We start from the raw sequence: 20,839 nt of genomic DNA, 5'->3' as shown, positions 1-20,839 counted from the left end.
CACTAGTAACAATCGTTCCTGTGTAAAAGCTTTTAAGGAGTCTTTTAAAGGGTTGCTTTCTTCTAAACACAGCGCCACCGTTTGCCATAGGGTTGTGTGATATTGCAGTTCAGCTCCATTGAAGTGACCTTTAAGAGTCATTCTTCCACTTCAAATGTATTTACACCTTAAAGGGAAAAGTCTACCTTTAAAAAAGACTCCTCAAATGATCCTCAGTTTACTTGATAAGTGATCACTGGTTACTGTCCTCCTTCTTGGCTTTCCCCCAGGCTTCCTCATGTAGTGATGGCCGGCAATGAGTTGGGATTAGTTGTCAGACCAGGGATTTTTGGTCCTTTTAAATGGGCCGAATTCTCCCATATTTATTAGCACCTGTTTCATTTTCTTTCACATGAGCAGAGAGTCAGTTTATGTGGCCCAATGAACACTAGTAATATCATTTGTCCCCATAGGCCCCTGTTCACAAGGGGAAATGTACAGCAGAGCAGCGAGCATTTTCATAAAGCATGCATGAGTTCCTCTTCCCTTCAACCTTGCTTACCATTTGTAACTCATTTCCAAGATCTAAATGTTTACGTGAATAAATCTTCTGCACTGTATAGCTGTACACTCCCCCTCCCTTTTTTCCTTTCTGTACCCAAGTTAAAACCAAAATAAAGAATTTATACAAAAAAAAAAAAAAAAAGCATGCATGAGCCAACTGGCTGACGGACGAGCATTTGCTCATTGGTCTCCTTACGCAGTTTGGCGAACAATCATTTGGAGGAACGCTAAGGCTCGATTGGTCCGTATTAAAAGACCGTAATTCTCCCTCGCTGGTTTTAGTGGCATCCACTGCATGAATAGAGGAACCTGGTGTAGAGATTTTTTGATGCTTCTTGTGAACAGGAATTACTTGGGTTTCCTGAAATACGGGATCTATATCAGTTTTCACTGTTTTGCAGCATAGGACTAGAGCCGCGTGGCTGTTATACATGACGCACACCCAAAGATCGCAGTGTAGCCTTGCAATCTGCTAATCGATTTTCACTCAAAGTCATCTTTTGAGCGATAAACGTTGTTTCTTACTGCACTGATGTTGTGCAGTTACCGTTACGGAATCGCTGATCGTTCTTTTTCTGCATGCTGAAAGACAATGATGAGCCTTATCAGGAATTCACAGCAGGATACAGCTGATACTATTGTTTCATCTGTATCCCGCTCCCTGAACAGAGGCGGGGTATGAAGAACACAGTGGTCTAGCTGTGTTCTGCATACCCCGCTCGGAGTGCTCCGCTGTATAACAACCGGGCACTCCAAGCAGAGAACAGCTGGATGCAGAAGACAAGCGGCCCCGCTTGTCTTCTGCATCCCCCGCTCGGAGCGCAAAGTGATCGCTCAACGTTTGAACGATCGCCTTGTGCTGTAAAGGCAAACAATGATTATTGCACAAAAGTCGCTCAAAAGACATCTTTTGAGCGATAATCCTTGTGTCTAAACCAGGTTTAAGAGAAGTCAATGAGGGTTGGTTACGATTAGAGATAAGCGAGCGTACTCGCTAAGGCAAACTACTCGAGCGAGTAGTGCCTTATGCGAGTACCTGCCCGCTCGTCTCAAAAGATTTGGATTCCGGCAGGGGGGGGGGAGCGGCGGGGAGGGGGGAGCGGCGGGGAGGGGGGAGGAACCGGGGGGGGGAGATCTCTCTCTCACTCTCTCCCCCCCCCCCCACTTCCTCCTGCTCACTCCCAACACTCACCACTCTCCCCCGCCGGCACCCGAATCATTTGAGACGAGCGGGCAGGTACTCGCATAAGGCACTACTCGCTCGAGTAGTTTGCCTTAGCGAGTACGCTCGCTCATCTCTAGTTACGATGAGTGCAACACATAGATTGTAAACGATCCAACTTTGTTGGTCTGCAGGTCACAGCTACTTGCCGCATTGACTTCTGTAAGATAAGGAGAGTGCAGGTCTACACTGCGCTCTTCGTTCGCATGACATGTCACTGCAATAGTCAACGTGTAGCCCTAGTCTTTAGACAAAAAACATCTTGGAGGCTCAATAAACATACATCAGCAAACAAAGAACTGTATTTTACCTAATAATCAGCAAAATATGCTACACTCATTCTATACTTATACAGAAGATAGATAGATAGATAGATAGATAGATAGATAGATAGATAGATAGATAGATAGATAGATATGCGATAGATAGATAGATAGATAGATAGATAGATATGCGATAGATAGATAGATAGATAGATAGATAGATAGATAGATATGAGTTAGATAGATAGATAGATAGATAGATATGAGATAGATATTAAATAGATAAATAGATAGATAGATAGATAGAGATAGATAGATAGATATAAGATAGATAGATAGATAGATAGATAGATAGATAGATAGATAGATAGATAGATAGATAGATAGATATGAGATAGAAATGAGATGAGATAGATATGAGATAGATAGATAGATAGATAGATAGATAGATAGATAGATAGATAGAGAGATATGAGATAGATAGATATGATATAGACAGAGAGACAGATAGAAAGATAGATACATGGCAGGCAGGGTGTAACACAATGACACCGCAGGCAGTAACACATTGCAACATAGATAATCTCATCATGTTTCGCAATATGAAAGATTAAAAAATAAAGATAATCAGTTTATGCGGCCCAATGACCACTAGTAATATCATTTGTCCACATAGGCCCCTGTTCACAAGGGGAAATGTATAGATAGATAGATAGATAGATAGATAGATAGATAGATAGATAGATAGATAGATACAGTGGGGAAAAAAGTATTTAGTCAGATACCAATTGTACAAGTTCTCTCACTTAAAAAAATGAGATTTGTTATATATCCTTTATTGGCAATGACAGAAGACAAACGTTTTCTGTATGTCCTCACAAGGTTGGCACACACTGTTGCTGGTATGTTGGCCCATTCCTCCATGCAGATCTCCTCAAGAGCAGTGATGTTTTGGGGCTGTGTCTGGGCAACACGGACTTTCAACTCCCTCCAAAAATTTTCTATAGGGTTGAGATCTGGAGACTGGCCTAGCCACTCCAGGACCTTGAAATGCTTCTTACGAAGCCACTTCTTCGTTGCTCTGGTGCTTTGCTTGGGATCATTGTCATGCTGAAAGACCCCACCACGATTCATATTCGGTGCCCTTGCTGATGGAAGGTTTGCACTCAAAATCTCACGATACATGGCCCCATTCATTCTTTCATGTATACGGATCAGTCGTTCTGGTCCCTTTGCAGAGAAACAGCCCCAAAGCATGATGTTTCCACCCTCATGCTTCACAGTAGGTATGGTGTTCTTTGGATGCAACTCAGCATTCTTTCTCCTCCAAACATGACAAGTTGTGTTTCTGCCAAACAGTTCTACTTTGGTTTCATCTGACCATATGACATTCTCCCAATACTCTTCTGGATCATCCAAATGCTCTGTAGCAAACTTCCGTTGGCCCCGGACATGTACAGGCTTAAGCAGGGGACAGGGGAATCAGAGTCCCTGGCAGCGTAGTGTCTTACTGATGGTAGCCTTTGTTACGTTGGTCCCAGCTCTCTGCAGGTCATTCACTAGGTTCCCTGTGTGGTTCTGGGATTTTTGCTCACCGTTCTTGTGATCATTTTGACCGCATGGGCTGAGATCGTGGAGCCCCAGATGGAGGGAGATTATCAGTGGTCTTGTATCTCTTCCATTTTCTAATTATGGCTCCCATAGTTGACTTCTTCACACCAATCTGCTTGCCTATTGCAGATTCAGTCTTCCCAGTCTGAAGCAGGGCTACAATTTTGTTTCTGGTGTCCTTTGACAGCTCTTTGGTCTTCACCATAGTGGAGTTTGGAGTGTGACTGCTTGAGGTTGTGGACAGGTGTCGTTCAAACAGGTGCCATTACTACAGGTAAAGAGTGGAGGACAGAGGAGCCTCTTAAAGAAGAAGATACAGGTCTGTGAGACCCAGAAATCCTGCTTGTTTGTAGGTGACCAAATACTTATTTTCCACCATAATTTGCAAATAATTTTGTTAAAAATCAGACCATGTGATTTTCTGGATGTGTTTTCTCATGTTGTCTCTCATAGTTGAGGTCTACCTATGATGTCAATTACAAGCCTCTATCATCTTTTTAAGTGGGAGAACTTGTACAATTGGTATCTGACTAAATACTTTTTTTCCCCACTGTAGATATGAGATAGATAGATAGATAGATATGAGATAGATAGATATGAGATAGAGAGATAGATATGGGATAGAGAGATAGATATGGGATAGATAGATGGATGGATGGATAGATAGATATGAGATAGGTATAGATAGATATGGGATAGTTAGATAGATATGGGATAGATAGATATGAGATAGATAGATAGATATGAGATAGATAGATATGAGATAGAGAGATAGATATGGGATAGAGAGATAGATATGGGATAGATAGATGGATGGATGGATAGATAGATATGAGATAGGTATAGATAGATATGGGATAGTTAGATAGATATGGGATAGATAGATATGAGATAGATAGATAGATATGAGATAGATATGAGAGATATGAGATAGATAGATATGAGATAGATAGATAGATAGATAGATAGATAGATAGATAGATAGATAGATAGATAGATAGATATGAGATAGATAGATATAGATAAATAAGATATAGATAGATATGAGATAGATATGAGATAGATATGAGAGATATGAGATAGCTATGAGATAGATAGATGACAGGCAGGGTGTAACACGATGACACCGCAGGCAGTAACACATTGCAACATAGGAAATATCATCATGTTTCACAATATAAAAGATTAAAAAATAAAGCTAATTGGTATCCCCACATCTGTGTGTCTGCACTAGTAAAAGATCCCATTGTTTATCCCGCGTGGCGAGTGCTGTAAAAGTATTATCACTGGAGCAGAATTGCCATTACTCAGTCACTTCCAGAGAACATGCAATAAAGAAATAATCAGAAAGTGGCATGTACTGCTGAATGATCAGCTGAGAGACGAAAGACAAAACTGCAGCGTTTACGGTGACGCGTGTGCGGCTTACAGTCAGCGATTTTGCTGGAAAATGTCTATTAAAGTGCAGAAACATCCTGAGGATGCGGTAAAACCGCTATTACAACAGCGGGTGGAGCGTAGCCTCAACGCTGCGACATTTCAAGATTCCTAAAACACTCCCGGTGATCCGGATTTGCAGTACAAAATATTCCCACTTATGTTGTGAGACGGGTTAGAATAGAAGCCCAGGTATTGAATTATGGGACGACCGTCCTCCAATAGATGGCGCTGTAGAAGCACTGTACATCTCCAATTTGCATACTAAATGTCCCAGAGGAGCACTGCACGGCCTGTAAGTCATGTTTCAACTACTTGGCAGTCTCCTTAAGGAGAATCTGTATTCTCCTGCCCCATAAAGTGCGTTTATTCCGATGTGCGCAGCGTATCAGAATAGCGCATACATGGGGACAATAGGCGCACCTGACTGCGGTTCAGGCAGCAGCAACCCACTGACAGGTTCCCTCTACAAACGGATGCCAAACTGATACACTAAGGCTGGTTTTACATGGGCGATAAAAACGTGTGATTTCCACACAATGTGCAAGTGCGTAAAAACGCAGAATTATGAAACCCATGCTTTTCTATGGTTTCCTTCACATTTACCATGTTTTCACTCATTTGATGTTGCATTCTGTGTTTTGCTCTTTTTTATCGCCCACGTTTCCCATTGAAGCCTTCATTTAATCACATCGCAACGCACGGACTTGGGGTTTTCGTGCAATGCGATGCATGTTTAACATTAGAAGGTCCTGTTGACTTTCTCGCGAGAAAAACGCAAAATTGCGATATTGCCGTGATCGCCCATTTGATACTAACCTAAGGCCAGCTTCACAATGGCATATTTGCACGTGCACAGATAACAGAACTCATTGGTTTCAATGGCTTCTTGCACATTTTTGCATTTTGTGCGTGCGTTTCGGTCATACGCAAAACAAAAATAGAGCATGTTCTATTTTTCTGCGTATTTGCACACCAAATGTCCCCGTAGAAGTCAATGAGGAATGCGCAAATATGCGCACAATATGCAAGGAGATGTGTGAAGCGCTGCATAAAAGAACACTTTTGTAACTAATTAGCCGTTTCAATCAGTGCGTCTGTTTGCTCTGCGGGGGTAAGGCCCCCTGTCCACGGAGGTGATTTCGCTGGCAGTAAACCGCCGGCAAATCACGCCGGCTGCTATGGAAAGAGCCGGCCCCGTGTCCATGAGCCTAGAATCATTGCGATTCTCCGCTCGTGGCGGGCAATTTGCAGCATGCTGCGAATTGCCCCATTCTCCGCGGTCAGCCTATCTATCAGATTAGGCTGACTGGCGGAGATTCGTTTGCGGCTCCTGCTACCGGGCGGCGGCTCCCGCAGGATACCGCTACGACCGTGGACAGGGGGCCTAAAAAGTACAGTAAAATATGCCAATGCATAAAAGCATCAGTCATTCCGCAAAAACAAAGCACTCAGGAGCGTGAAAGTGTGCGTACGCTCCGGTGACGCCGGCTTAAGGTTTCTAGTCTTGTGATAAATCAGTCGGATCCATCAAAAATGGAAACATCGGCCTCTGTTCACATCAGCTTGGCATCTGTTTGTATCCGGTTTATCGGATCTGTTATTTAGCATTATTCATTTTTTCTGGTTTCCTTCTGAGCAGGAGCAGAAGAAAAATGGTTAAATTAAGCCATGGGTGTGGAGGAGCAGCAGGCCTTCTGGTTGCATCCATTCTCTATGGACTACATTGTTAAAAGGAAGGATAATTTCCATCAGGTTTCCATTTCTTTCCATGAAAAAAACTGTGCAAAAAAACACTAACACGGTAACAAGAAGGCATCCGCTACGTCTAGAAGAAAGCAGGTTTCATCACCAACACAGAAAAGGGTTATTTACTGTAAGAGCAGTGAGACTGTGGAACTCTCTGCCTGAGGACGTAGTGATGGCAAAATCCATTGAGGAGTTTAAGAGGGGACTAGACGGCTTTATAGACTGCTATGATATTACAGGATATAGACATTAGGTGACCAGCAGGTTGTAGTTCCTGGTCTTATATTTAGGTCGGAACTATCAAAGGTTGATCCAGAGATTATTCTGATTACCATTATGGAGTCGGAAAGGAGTTTTCCCCCAAATGGGCTAATTGGCTTCTGCCTCTTGGGCTTTTTTGTCTTCCTCTGGATCAACTAGGGGTTGAAACAGGCTGAACAATGTTACTATGATAGATAGATAGATAGATAGATAGATAGATAGATAGATAGATAGATATGGGATAGATAGATAGATATGAGATAGATAGATAGATAGATAGATAGATAGATAGGATATAGATAGATATGGGATAGATAGATAGATAGATAGATAGATAGATAGATAGATAGATAGGAGATAGATATTTAGATAGATATGAGATAGATATTTAGATTGATAGATAGATATGAGATAGATAGATAGATCGATAGATAGGAGATAGATAGATAGATATTTAGATATGAGATAGATAGATAGATATGAAATAGATAGATAGATAGATATGAGATAGATAGATAGATAGATAGATAGATAGATATGAGATAGATAGATATGAGAGAGAGAGATAGATAGATATGAGATAGATATTTAGATAGATATGATATAGATATTTAGATAGATAGATATGAGATAGATAGATAGATATGAGATAGGTAGATAGATAGATAGATAGATAGATAGATAGATAGATAGATAGATATGAGATAGATAGATAGATAGATAGATAGATATGAGATAGATAGATATGAGATAGATAGATAGATATGAGATAGATAGATAGATAGATACATAGATAGATATGAGATAGATAGATAGATATTTAGATAGATAGATATGAGATAGATAGATAGATAGATAGATAGATATGAGATAGATAGATAGATAGATAGATAGATAGATAGATATGAGATAGAAAGATTGATAGATATGAGATAGATAGATAGATATGAGATAGATAGATAGATAGATATGAGATAGATAGATAGATAGATAGATAGATAGATATGAGATAGATAGATATGAGATAGAAAGATAGATAGATATGAGATAGATAGATAGATAGATAGATAGATAGATAGATAGATAGATAGATAGATATGAGATAGATAGATAGATATGAGATAGATAGATAGATATGAGATAGATAGATAGATATGAGATAGATATTTAGATAGATAGATATTTAGATAGATAGATATTTAGATAGATAGATGAGATAGATAGATAGATAGATAGATAGATAGGAGATAGATAGGAGATAGATAGATAGATAGATAGATAGATAGATAGATAGATAGATAGATAGGAGATAGATAGATAGGAGATAGATAGATAGATATTTAGATAGATATGAGATAGATAGATAGATAGATATGAGATAGATATTTAGATAGATAGATATGAGATAGATAGATAGATACATATGAGATAGATAGATAGATATGGGATAGATAGATATGAGATAGATAGATAGATAGATAGATAGATAGATAGATAGATAGATAGATAGATAGATATGAGATAGAAAGATTGATAGATATGAGATAGATAGATAGATATGAGATAGATAGATAGATATGAGATAGATAGATAGATAGATAGATAGATAGATAGATAGATAGATAGATAGATATGAGATAGATAGATATGAGATAGAAAGATAGATAGATATGAGATAGATAGATAGATAGATAGATAGATAGATAGATAGATAGATAGATAGATAGATATGAGATAGATAGATAGATATGAGATAGATAGATAGATATGAGATAGATAGATAGATATGAGATAGATATTTAGATAGATAGATATTTAGATAGATAGATATTTAGATAGATAGATGAGATAGATAGATAGATAGATAGATAGATAGATAGATAGATAGATAGATAGATAGATAGATAGATAGATAGGAGATAGATAGGAGATAGATAGATAGATAGATAGATAGATAGATAGATAGGAGATAGATAGATAGGAGATAGATAGATAGATATTTAGATAGATATGAGATAGATAGATAGATAGATATGAGATAGATATTTAGATAGATAGATATGAGATAGATAGATAGATACATATGAGATAGATAGATAGATATGGGATAGATAGATATGAGATAGATAGATAGATAGATAGGAGATAGATAGATAGATAGATAGATAGATAGATAGATAGATAGATAGATAGATAGATAGATAGATAGATAGATAGATAGATATGAGATAGATAGATAGATAGATAGATAGTTAGATAGATAGATGGATGGATAGATAGATAGATAGATAGATAGATAGATAGATACACACTCTCAAGTTATATAACCAATGGACGTGACATCACTGCTGAGAAGATGCCGCTGTGTTCGCTAGATCACCATAATCTTCATCTGATCTGTGGGGATCCCCAGTGGCGGACCCCCACCGATCAACTATTGATGACATATCCTGAGAACAGGTCATCCACAGTTTAGTGCTGGAGGACCCGTTTAACCCTCGTCTTGCTACACCTGAATCTCCAGGCACCTGCACTATTACTCCTTCACCTTTTGTCCTGGGCAGGGAAGCTAAAGGCTATGAAAACAAGTTCTTCCACCTTAAGTAAGAGAACCATCATGTAGAGTCACTGCTAGTCCCTGCGTCACCAGGAAGTCCCGGCAGTGAAGTATGTGGAGAGGCTTCTCCTCGGCGTCGAGTCACTGCTTGGACTTTCTGAGACGTAACATTGTCCCCAGATGTCTTATGGATCAGTAGTAAAGCATGCAGCTCCTTCCAGAGGAACCGCACCAAGCACCAGCAGATCCCATCATCTGAGCTGATCGGGTAAGTACAGAGCAGGTCCCGTATACTGCTGAATGCTGCGCAGGGATGTAGCAGTGCTGGGTTTGTCACTGAACTCTAAGTCCTTGCGCTGTGATAACTCAGTTGGACCGTATTCACACGGGCGATTTTGCGGGACAGAACTTGCATGGAAAAGGAACCCATTCATTTAAAAAAGGTTAATTCACACATGCGATTTATTTCCTCAAACTAATGGCTCCTTCACACGGGCGTTCTTGTATGTGCGCTATGTACGAGGCTTTTTTACGTACACATCGGCGTATTTTCCTGCACTTTTTGTGCACTCATGGCATGTTCATTTGTGCGCAGCAGACAAACCCATTTAAATGGCTATTTAGCCTAATGAGTTCCAGATGTGCTATTTTTTTCACGAAATTACGCAGTGTATTCCTCATCCTGTTGCACATTTCACACGCATTTGTGCAACTCCTATAGAATTCAATGGGAACTTTGGTGCGCAAATGTATATAAAAATAGAGCAGGTCCTATCTTTTTGCGTGTGCATTAAATGCGCGTACAAAATTGGAATACGCAGTGAATAGAACCCATTGAGTTTAATGGATTTGTTCACGAGCACAAAAAAATATGCAGCACGTCTTATGTTCCTGTGCATTTCCGCAGGCAAGTAGGACATATGGAACTTATTACACTAATTGGCCATTTCACTGTACAGGACCGCGGTTGTATGATTTTTTGTGCACGCCAAAATGTACAGTAAGAACTTGTGCAAAAATGCGCAGGAAAATAGAACATGCTGCATTTTTTTTCCACAAATGAGCGTGCAAAATACGCTTATGGAACGAACCCATTGGAATCAATGGCTTCTATTTTCTGCGTCTTGAGCGCGCAAATTGAGCGAGAAAGTTTGATTCCGGTAACTTCAAGGGGAGGAATTGTCAACTCTGCTATATCCATTTCTTCGTAGCAGATCTGGATGCTGTTTTTTACAGCATTGTATGTAAATATTGGTAACTCATGAAGTTACAAACAAAGCCACTGATAACAGGTTGTGTTTTTGACAACACATAACATACTCGGCTCTACTATGTCCATATAAAGTATAGCAGTGCTGAATTCATTGAACTCCTGGGAATATCATAGTCTGCACTCTGTGATATCATAGTCTGCACTCCGTGATATCATAGTCTGCACTCCGTGATATCATAGTCTGCATTCTGTGAAATCATAGTCTGCACTCTGTGACATCATAGTCTGCACTCTGTGACATCATAGTCTGCACTCCGTGATATCATAGTGTGCACTCCGTGATATCATAGTGTGCACTCCGTGATATCATAGTCTGCACTCTGTGATATCATAGTCTGCACTCCGTGATATCATAGTCTGCACTCCGTGATATCATAGTCTGCACTCTGTGATATCATAGTCTGCACTCCGTGATATCATAGTCTGCACTCTGTGACATCATAGTCTGCACTCTGTGATATCATAGTCTGCAGTCCGTGATATCATAGTCTGCACTCCGTGATATCATAGTCTGCACTCTGTGATATCATAGTCTGCACTCCGTGATATCATAGTCTGCACTCTGTGATATCATAGTGTGCACTCTGTGATATCATAGTCTGCACTCCGTTATATCATAGTGTGCACTCCGTGATATTATAGTCTGCACTCCGTGATATCATAGTGGGCACTCCGTGATATTATAGTCTGCACTCCGTAATATCATAGTCTTCACTCCGTAATATCATAGTCTGCACTCCGCGATATCATAGTCTGCACTCCGTGATATCATAGTGGGCACTCCGTGATATTATAGTCTGCACTCCGTGATATCATAGTGGGCACTTCGTGATATTATAGTCTGCACTCTGTGATATTATAGTCTGCACTCCGTGATATTATAGTCTGCACTCCGTTATATCATAGTGTGCACTCCGTGATATTATAGTCTGCACTCCGTCATATTATAGTCTGCACTCCGTCATATTATAGTCTGCACTCCGTCATATTATAGTCTGCACTCCGTGATATCATAGTCTGCACTCTGTGATATCATAGTCTGCACTCTGTGATATCATAGTCTGCACTCCGTGATATCATAGTCTGCACTCTGTGATATCATAGTGTGCACTCTGTGATATCATAGTCTGCACTCCGTTATATCATAGTGTGCACTCCGTGATATCATAGTCTGCACTCCGTGATATCATAGTGGGCACTCCGTGATATTATAGTCTGCACTCCGTAATATCATAGTCTTCACTCCGTAATATCATAGTCTGCACTCCGTGATATCATAGTCTGCACTCCGTGATATTATAGTCTGCACTCTGTGATATCATAGTCTACACTCCGTGATATTATAGTCTGCACTCCGTGATATTATAGTCTGCACTCTGTGATATCATAGTCTACACTCCGTGATATTATAGTCTGCACTCCGTGATATTATAGTCTGCACTCTGTGACATCATAGTCTGCACTCCGTGATATCATAGTGTGCACTCCGTGATATCATAGTGTGCACTCCGTGATATCATAGTCTGCACTCTGTGATATCATAGTCTGCACTCCGTGATATCATAGTCTGCACTCCGTGATATCATAGTCTGCACTCTGTGATATCATAGTCTGCACTCCGTGATATCATAGTGTGCACTCCGTGATATTATAGTCTGCACTCCGTGATATCATAGTCTGCACTCCGTAATATCATAGTCTTCACTCCGTGATATCATAGTCTGCACTCCGTGATATTATAGTCTGCACTCCGTGATATTATAGTCTGCACTCCGTAATATCATAGTCTTCACTCCGTGATAACTCACCATGTTAATATAATGCCACTTATAACACATTATGATTTCCGGATGTGTTCTGGCACATAAAACACTCGGTTTCGCTTTACTTGAAAAATAGAGATGTAGCAGAGCAACATTTGCATTATGACAACCCTGAAGTAACCTTCACCGCCGTCCCATCTGCTGCATTCTCTGATTTGTTTTGTCCACTTCATTTGGTTAAATTTGCCTGTGATAACTGCGGGTTGCCAGGTGGGCTCTATGCAAACATTATGCATTACCTGATATACCCAAATGAAGCTGTGGGCTGGAAAGAGGACTTCTAAGAATACGTCCTCCACTAGGTCCCTGGGAAGAGGAATCTACAGCCCACATCTATATGGGAAATCTTTATGATCCTTTTGCAGTTTTCACGTCTCATTCTGTTTTTGCAACGTTCTCCTGGAAACCATCAGCAAGTAGACTCGCTGCTACTAATCTTATAGATCTATTTCTATTCTGATTGTCATGTGAGTAAATATGCAGGACGGCTGAGTTCATTAGTACATTAATAGCCACAGCGTGTGGTTAACATATGAATGGCAGCCAGGAAGGCAGTACTATCTGGGATACATTTGCATAGATGGGAATTTCACAGGTCCTCGAAATAAAGTATGCATCGGGTTAAGAGCGACAGATGTACTAAAAAGCACAAGCATTTTAGTACATTTGGTGCATCTGGTGGCACCTCCATGTGCCAGATTGAAACCTATATCAGCAACAAGCTGGCATACATTTCTGCTTTAATGTACTCCAGTGTACTGCAAAGCTGTGGCCAAAGGTTTTGAGTCTGACACTAATTTTGGTTTTCACAAAATTTTCTGCTTCAGTTTTTATTGTGGCAATTGGCATAAAGGGGTATTCCGGATGGGTGAAAACTTATAAATGGCTGGGAGTTTGACCGCTGGGACCCCCACCTATCCCAAGAATGGTGGTGTCAGGGCTTGAGACTAGGACCTCCTGCACTCTAGTCAGCAGCTCTCTCCACTATGCCATCCAGGACGTGGACAGCTCCTCTGCTGAACACCTAGCCATGCTCTTCTGTTTCCCTGACTGGCTTCACCCTCTGTTTCCCTTGTTCTAGCTCCACCCAGTTCCCAATCAAGCAAACTATAAAAGCCTGGCCCTGTCTTTGTCCCAGTTCGAGATTATCGTGCTTGTTGCCTTTAATCTAGTGCCTGCTACTACTGCTCCTCTTGATAGACTTGCGGAGACATACTGATACCGACCTCTGGTTTCCCTCCTGACAACAATACCCACCTCCTCCATTTGTACTGCGAACTGAGACCTTCATATATCGACCTCTGGCTTCCCGTCTCCTCCTCCATTTGTACTGCAAACCTAAGACCACCTGTTGCTAACTCCTGACTTTCCCCTGACTATCCTAAGGACCTGCACAGCTGCTAAACCCTCATGCCCAAACCTAGTGCCGGAAACGCTACAAAATAATCTTGCCATAAATGGAGCCCATAGTGACCACCTTGTGGAAACAAGTTACAGAGCTCTAGGAATTCCGTGTCACCTTCCAAGAATCCTGGTGCTGGATTACCAGAAGAAAATAATAACCAATTACTTTGCACTAACTTTGCATTGCTACTATGTATAAATGGAGCTTTGGCTGTAATCGGTGTATTTCATGTCAGGGATTAGAGCGGACAGGTGAACGCACCTAAGATCCATTTCAGCCTTGACTCACGGCCTCAGGCTTCAGGTATTTCCTTACGCTTGCTGGGAGACATTCTGTATGCGCTATTGTGGTTTATACCCATTATGTGTACTGTAGTTTTCTGTTACAGTAAATAAAGAAACCATTTAGGGGGGGTAGCATCCATTTACAATCCAACTTTTCAAAAATCACACTTGTGTTGAATGTTTCTGCTACCCATAGGCGTACCGTTAGGGGGTGCCGGGGTCGCAACGGCGACACAGCCCTTGCGCTTGAGGGGGCCCAGAGGTCGCCCTCCTGCATATACAGGTGACTTTCACTTTGCACTGTCGTGGCCGCTTGCTAAGTTAGTGCGATCCGGCCGACAGCACAAGCCAGGAGGAGAGTAGGAGAAGGGAGGGGGCAGGACTTGGGGAGAGGACAGGGGAAGAGGAGGTGGTGGTGGCTGGAGCAGAGAGGACTTACCGGCACACAGGCACAGCACAGCAGGACATCGAGTGGCCAGGGAAGATGTCATCTCCCTGCTGCTTCCTTCCTGCTGACACTGCGTACACCTGCTCTCCTGAGCAGAGAAGTAGTCCGGGCACCAGGGTATGTATGTATTTATCTGTCTGTCTGTATGTCTTTCTATGTGTCTGTCTATCTATCTTGCCTAGTCTCATATCTATCTATCTATCTATCTATCTCCTATCTATCTATCTATCTCATATCTATCTATCTATCTATCTATCTATTAGAGATGAGCGAACGTACTCGGATAAGCACTACTCGTCCGAGTAATGTGCTTTATCCGAGTACCGCTGTGCTCGTGCTGAAAGATTCGGGGCGTTCCGCTGCTGACAGGTGAGTCGCAGCGGGGAGCGGGGCAGAGCAGGAGAGAAAGATCTCCCCTCCGTTCCTTCACGCTCTCCCCTGCAGCTCCCCGCTCCGCAGCGCGTCCCGAATCTTTCAGGACGAGTACAGCGGTACTCGGATAAGGCACATTACTCGGACGAGTAGTGCTTATCCGAGTACGCTCGCTCATCTCTACTATCTATCTATCTATCTCATATCTATCTATCTCATATCTATCTATCTTATCTCATATCTATCTATCATATCTCATATCTATCTATTTCCTATCTATCTCCTATCTATCTATCTCTCTCCATATATATCTCCAATCTATCTATCTCCATATCTATCTCATATCTATCTACATATCTCTCTCTCTCTCTCTATATATATATCATATCTATCTCCATATCTATCTATCTCCTGTCTATCTATCTATCTATCTCATATCTATCTCCATCTCTCTCTCTCTCTCTCTCTCTCTCTCTCTCTCTCTCTCTCTCTCTCCTATCTCTCTCCCTCTCCTATCTCTCTCTCTCTCTCTCTCCTATCCCTCTCTCTCTCCTATCTCTCTCTCTCTCTTAGGCCTCATGCCCACTTGCACACACGGATTTCACTGCTGAATCCCGCAGCTAAATCCGTACATGCCCGCGGACATGGAGAGGGAAAATACATTATACTCACCTCTCCGGACGCTGCGGGGCTCCCCTCTGTGCAGGCCGGATCTTCTTTCTTCCGGTCGGAGGACGTGCTCGGCATGCCAGCAGCGTGCCACGTGCACCAATATTTAAAAAAATCTCCTGTTCTCCCGCGTATCCACGGCACAGCACAAAAACAGCTGCGGCTGTGCCGCAGATATAAACGGCTTCGATAGGCTTCAATGGAAGCCGCAGGAGCCATCCGTGCGGCAGATCCGCAGGAAAATGGAGCATGCTGCGATTTCCTTCTGTGCGTGTGACCCGCAAACCAGGAAGGAATCCCATCTGCATGCTTTTAGCTGCCCTACCGATGCCAATGCCTCCCTATGGGCAGTAAGATGCACGGATCTCCCGTGCGGGTCTACGTGCGGATTTTATAAATAAACTCCGCACGTGGACATTGGCCCTCAGACATAGATACGGGGCGAGGGGGAAATAGGACCTGGGGGGGGCCAGCTGAACCTTTGCACCCAGGCCCCTGAGCCTTTAGGTACGCCCCTGCTGCTACCCATAATGTTTTTGTAGCAAAGTAAAAGTTGTCATGAAACCTATTGTATTACAATGTATTTAGCTGTAGCAGGGCCAAATTTAATGCTACATGTACACTGTATGGCCACTTTATTAGTCCTAAGAAAGGACCTATTAGACCTCTTTTGACCTTCAGAAGTGCAGCAATTCATCATGGTGTCCATTCACAGGTATCAGATGACCCAGAGTGTTCCATTAAATATTCCTCAGACAATTACTCCACCATCACCAGCCTGACGAGAAGGGCTCATCAATTTATGCTGCTTGCACCAAATTCTGAAATCCCATTAGCATGGTACAACAGAAATCTGGATCCATCTGACCAGCTGATGTTTTTGCACTGCTCAGTGATACAATTTTTGCACTCTTTTACCTCCCAGGAGTGTAGTAGCAGAAGTATAAGAAGGAGTAGTAGGAGTATAAGAAGGAGAAGTAGAAGTAGGAGAAGTATAAGAAGGAGTAGTAGGAGAAGAAGCACAAGAAGGAGCAGTAGAAGTATAAGAAGGAGGAGAAATAGAAGTAGGAGAAGTATAAGAAGGAGTAGTAGGAGAAGAAGCACAAGAAGGAGCAGTAGAAGTATAAGAAGGAGGAGAAGGAGTAATAGGAGAAGTATAAGAAGGAGGAGAAGAAGTATAAGAAGGAGTAGTAGGAAAAGAAGTATACGAAGGAGTAGTAGAAGTATAAGAAGGAGAAGTAGTAGTAACAGAAGAAGACGTATAAGAAGGAGGAGAAGGAATAGGAGAAAATGAAAGAGAATAAAAAACAATCTTATACTTTTCCTTCTCTTTTTTTCTCCTTCTCCACCTCCAGAGAAGAAGAAGCAGGAGGGAAAAAAGGAAGAAGCTTAGTGGTTAGCACTATTGCCTTGTATGCTGGGGTTCTACATTTACAGCTGATTATGGACAACATCTGCATGGAGCTTGCATGTTCTCTTTCTCTTTATTAGTCTTATTCTTCTCCATCTCCTCCTCCTGTGGTAAACAAAGAAGTGTTGTGGCTCAGTTGTTGGCACTGCTGGAGTTGTGGTTCAACCCTGACCTGGAGTAAAAGCTAGATGAGTTTTATTACGTTTGTGTTTATTATTCTTGTTCTCTTCCATAGTACAATGGACAAATGTGGTGGCTCAGTTCTCAGCAGTGCTGGAGATGTAGGTTCAAATCTGACCGAGGGCAACTAAAATCTGCAAAAATGGCAGAATTCTCCTGGCAATTTTGCGTCGGGAATCTTGCAGATTTTGAAGTAGAACTTCAGAACGGCGTACTTGGTGCAAAGTAACAGTCTTCATGGAGGATCTCCATCTGCATCAGGCTCAACTGCAGTCATTATTTTAAAGGGGTTGTCCCGAGAAAGCAAGTGGGGGTATACACTTCTGTATGGCCATATTAATGCACTTTGTAATATACATCGTGCATTAAATATGAGCCATACAGAAGTTATTCACTTACCTGCTCTGTTGCTGGCGTCCCTGTCTCCATGGTGCCATCTAATTTCAGCGTCTAATCTCCCGATTAGACGCGCTTGCGCAGAAGGGTCTTCTCCCTTCTCTTGGGTCTCTGCAGGAGCGGAGTTATGGCTCCGCCCCCTTCTACGCGTCATCACGTAGCTCCGCCCCGTCACGTGTGCCGATTCCAGCCAATCAGGAGGCTGGAATCGGCAATGGACCGCACAGAGCCCACGGTGCACCATGGGAGAAGACCCTCGGTGCATCGTGGGTGAAGATCCCGGCGGCCATCTTGCTAAGGTAAGGAAGAAGTCGCCACAGCGCGGGGATTCGGGTAAGTACTAAACGTTTGTTTTTTTTAACACATGCATTGGGTTTGTCTCGCGCCAAACGGGGGGCCTATTGAATAAAAAAAAAAACCGTTTCGGCGCGGGACAACCCCTTTAAGGTCTCACCATCATACTGGCTCCTATGGAAATGCCATGCTAATGATAGAGCAAATACTGGGCAAGGCTGGTGGAATGGGGGCATTTATGTATGCTATTTTACCAACACTGTCTTGACAATTAAGGATATCGCACTTTACGCATTACCAACCATTGTTATTCGAGCTGTGTGCCTAGGAAAATAGCATGTATACATTGTCTAAAGGGTATGTAAATACCCTTCATGATATCTAAATAAAGTGATCTAAATAAAAGTGATCCAAATAAAAGTGATCTAAATAAAAATGCAGTCTATAGTCTTGATTAGACATTGGGTGTAAATAGCTCCTATGCAGAACTATGCGTCTTCATGGTTACAGATTGTGGGATCAGATACAAAGAGTCTACAAATATTTCCATACTTTGGTATGTATTTTAGCGCTCCAATCAAGACTATTTGTTTTTAGTGTAAGGTTCCGTTACACTGAATTATCACTGGAAACAGCGAATTCGGGTGATAGTACAAGCGGCCGCCGACAGGGCACTGCTGGGCTATATATACTGGAGCTGCTCAATCTATGAATGACTCCTGTTTGCAGTGAATAGAGGCGGCGTCCGGAAGTGATATCTGGCCACTCCGCCTCTATTCACAGACTGACTAAAATGTAAAAGCGCAGGATGGATAGTCACTGGGACAACTGAGTGTAAAGGTACCTTTATATGCATCGTAGCTCCACAATATTGGTTGGACGTGTAGTGACCAGTATTGTCACTATTTGGGAGTATTAACATCACTGGGAGACTATGGGTATATACCTGTGAATGTACTATATACTCATTCACTGCCTTGTGCCTTACGGGTTGTGGTGGAAGTAGAATGCAGATTAGAGAGGGTTAAACTGCCCAGTAATCTAGCTTCCTATATAACAGACAATCAGCATCGGGCCAGTGACAGGAGCAAAGTCTATGAAAGCTCTGTAGTTATTTTAGAAGGTGTGTAATGTAGATAAGAACAGCCACAAGTTATGCTGCTTTAGGATTTAGTTAAGGCCCATTTAGACTGGACGAATGTTGGGCAAACGATTCCCGACACTCATCCCCGCACATAGTCACTCTCATGGTGCTGCACAGGAGCTAGTATCGCTGGCTCAAGGCATAAACCATGAGCTGATCGCTCAGTGCAAATAGCAGCCATTCAGTACTGAACGTCCGCTATGTTAATGCAATGGAGAGGAGCGGGGGAGAGCGAGGAGAGAAATCTCCTTCAGCCTCCCCGCCCCCTGCTGGCCGTTCTGTGAGCGAGCCAGCGCTACTAGCTGTTGTACAGGAGCGAGGACACACAGGGACGAGTGTCAGGCATCGTTTGCCTGACATTCGTCCCATCTAAATGGGCCTTTAATCACAGCAACCCCTGCTTTGATTTCTAGTCAAAGTGTAGCAGGTTTTTGGAGGCCTACTATTGAGTGGTTTATTTAGTGTATTTATTCTGCACCCCGGATCAGTTCACAGAGGACTCCAGCTAACTGATGATTAGGCCACTGATGGATGACTAGTATATAAAGAAGGCTGCAGACTCCAGGGCCATAATTTAAAAAAAAATCACAATAGGCAGTACGGAGCAGGAAGGTAGCAAGGGTTCTAGCCAGCACCAGCAGGACTGGATCTTGATCGATTTTAAAGAGTTGTGCCATCGTCTCTATGGATGTTGTACTGTCAAGCTTTGGAATACGTAAAAGTGAGTTGAACTGTTTCCTCTCCTGTCTCTTTGGAATTTCTTTTATCGGGGTTTGACTTACACTATTCCAGGGAGCAGAGACCAACCTAACGCTACATGCCAGGGAGCAGAGACCAACCTAACGCTACATGCCAGGGAGCAGAGACCAACCTAACACTACATGCCAGGGAGCAGAGACCAACCTAACGCTACATGCCAGGGAGCGGAGAGTAGCCCAATGCTGTATTCTGCAGATACTGATTCCTCTAATGTCTGGTTATTTGCCACTCATTGCCAGGGAAACAGACCTTCTCTTCTATGGAAAGAAATAGCAAAACACAACAGTAGCTGGTAGCCGGGCCGAAAGCTAGTACACATGTGCTCCTGAGATCAGTACATATATACAGTGCCAGAACCAAGCTCATAACATAAATATAGCACCAGAGCCAAGCCAGGTATACAAATACAGCGCCAGAAACAACTTTAAAACATAAATACAGCACCAGCACCAGTCAAGCTCTAGTGAGTCAAGCTCATAACTTAAATACAATACAAGAACCAAGCTGATAACATATATACAGCACTAGAACCAAGATCCTAACATACTGTTGCAGCTGTTCTGAGATCTTTCTTTTGCTTTCTGGGTGGACAAGGTTTTAGCAGGGTCTCTCCCTTTCCTGGGGCTGAGGGGCATGGTGTTGGGTGAGTGATGTCAGTTCTCACCTGTTTGTAGTGGCCCTGCCCTATATATTGTGGTCTAGTATTGACCTCAGTGCTCGTCAATTTCAGTCTACTCC

General features: G+C 42.3%; 1 protein-coding gene across 3 annotated transcripts in view; it reads left to right on the top strand.

Moving 5' to 3' along the window:
• The window catches only part of LOC136621153 (adhesion G protein-coupled receptor F5-like), a 170,588-nt gene that overhangs the window by 79,413 nt on the left and 70,336 nt on the right, over positions 1 to 20,839 (top strand). The window contains exon 1 of one of the 3 annotated variants that reach the window (XM_066596425.1): positions 9,749 to 9,911. The exons of 1 other annotated variant lie outside the window; for it this stretch is intronic. The gene's annotated coding sequence lies outside the window, so the exon portion shown is untranslated. Of the gene's footprint in view, positions 1 to 9,748; positions 9,912 to 14,358; positions 14,448 to 20,839 lie in introns of those variants that run through there. One more of the 3 variants, XM_066596442.1, reaches the window with a different exon arrangement.

Source organism: Eleutherodactylus coqui, chromosome 1 (assembly GCF_035609145.1).
Source record: "Eleutherodactylus coqui strain aEleCoq1 chromosome 1, aEleCoq1.hap1, whole genome shotgun sequence".
NCBI classification, from domain to species: Eukaryota; Metazoa; Chordata; class Amphibia; order Anura; family Eleutherodactylidae; genus Eleutherodactylus; species Eleutherodactylus coqui.
This window is presented reverse-complemented; position numbering and strand designations above follow the sequence as displayed.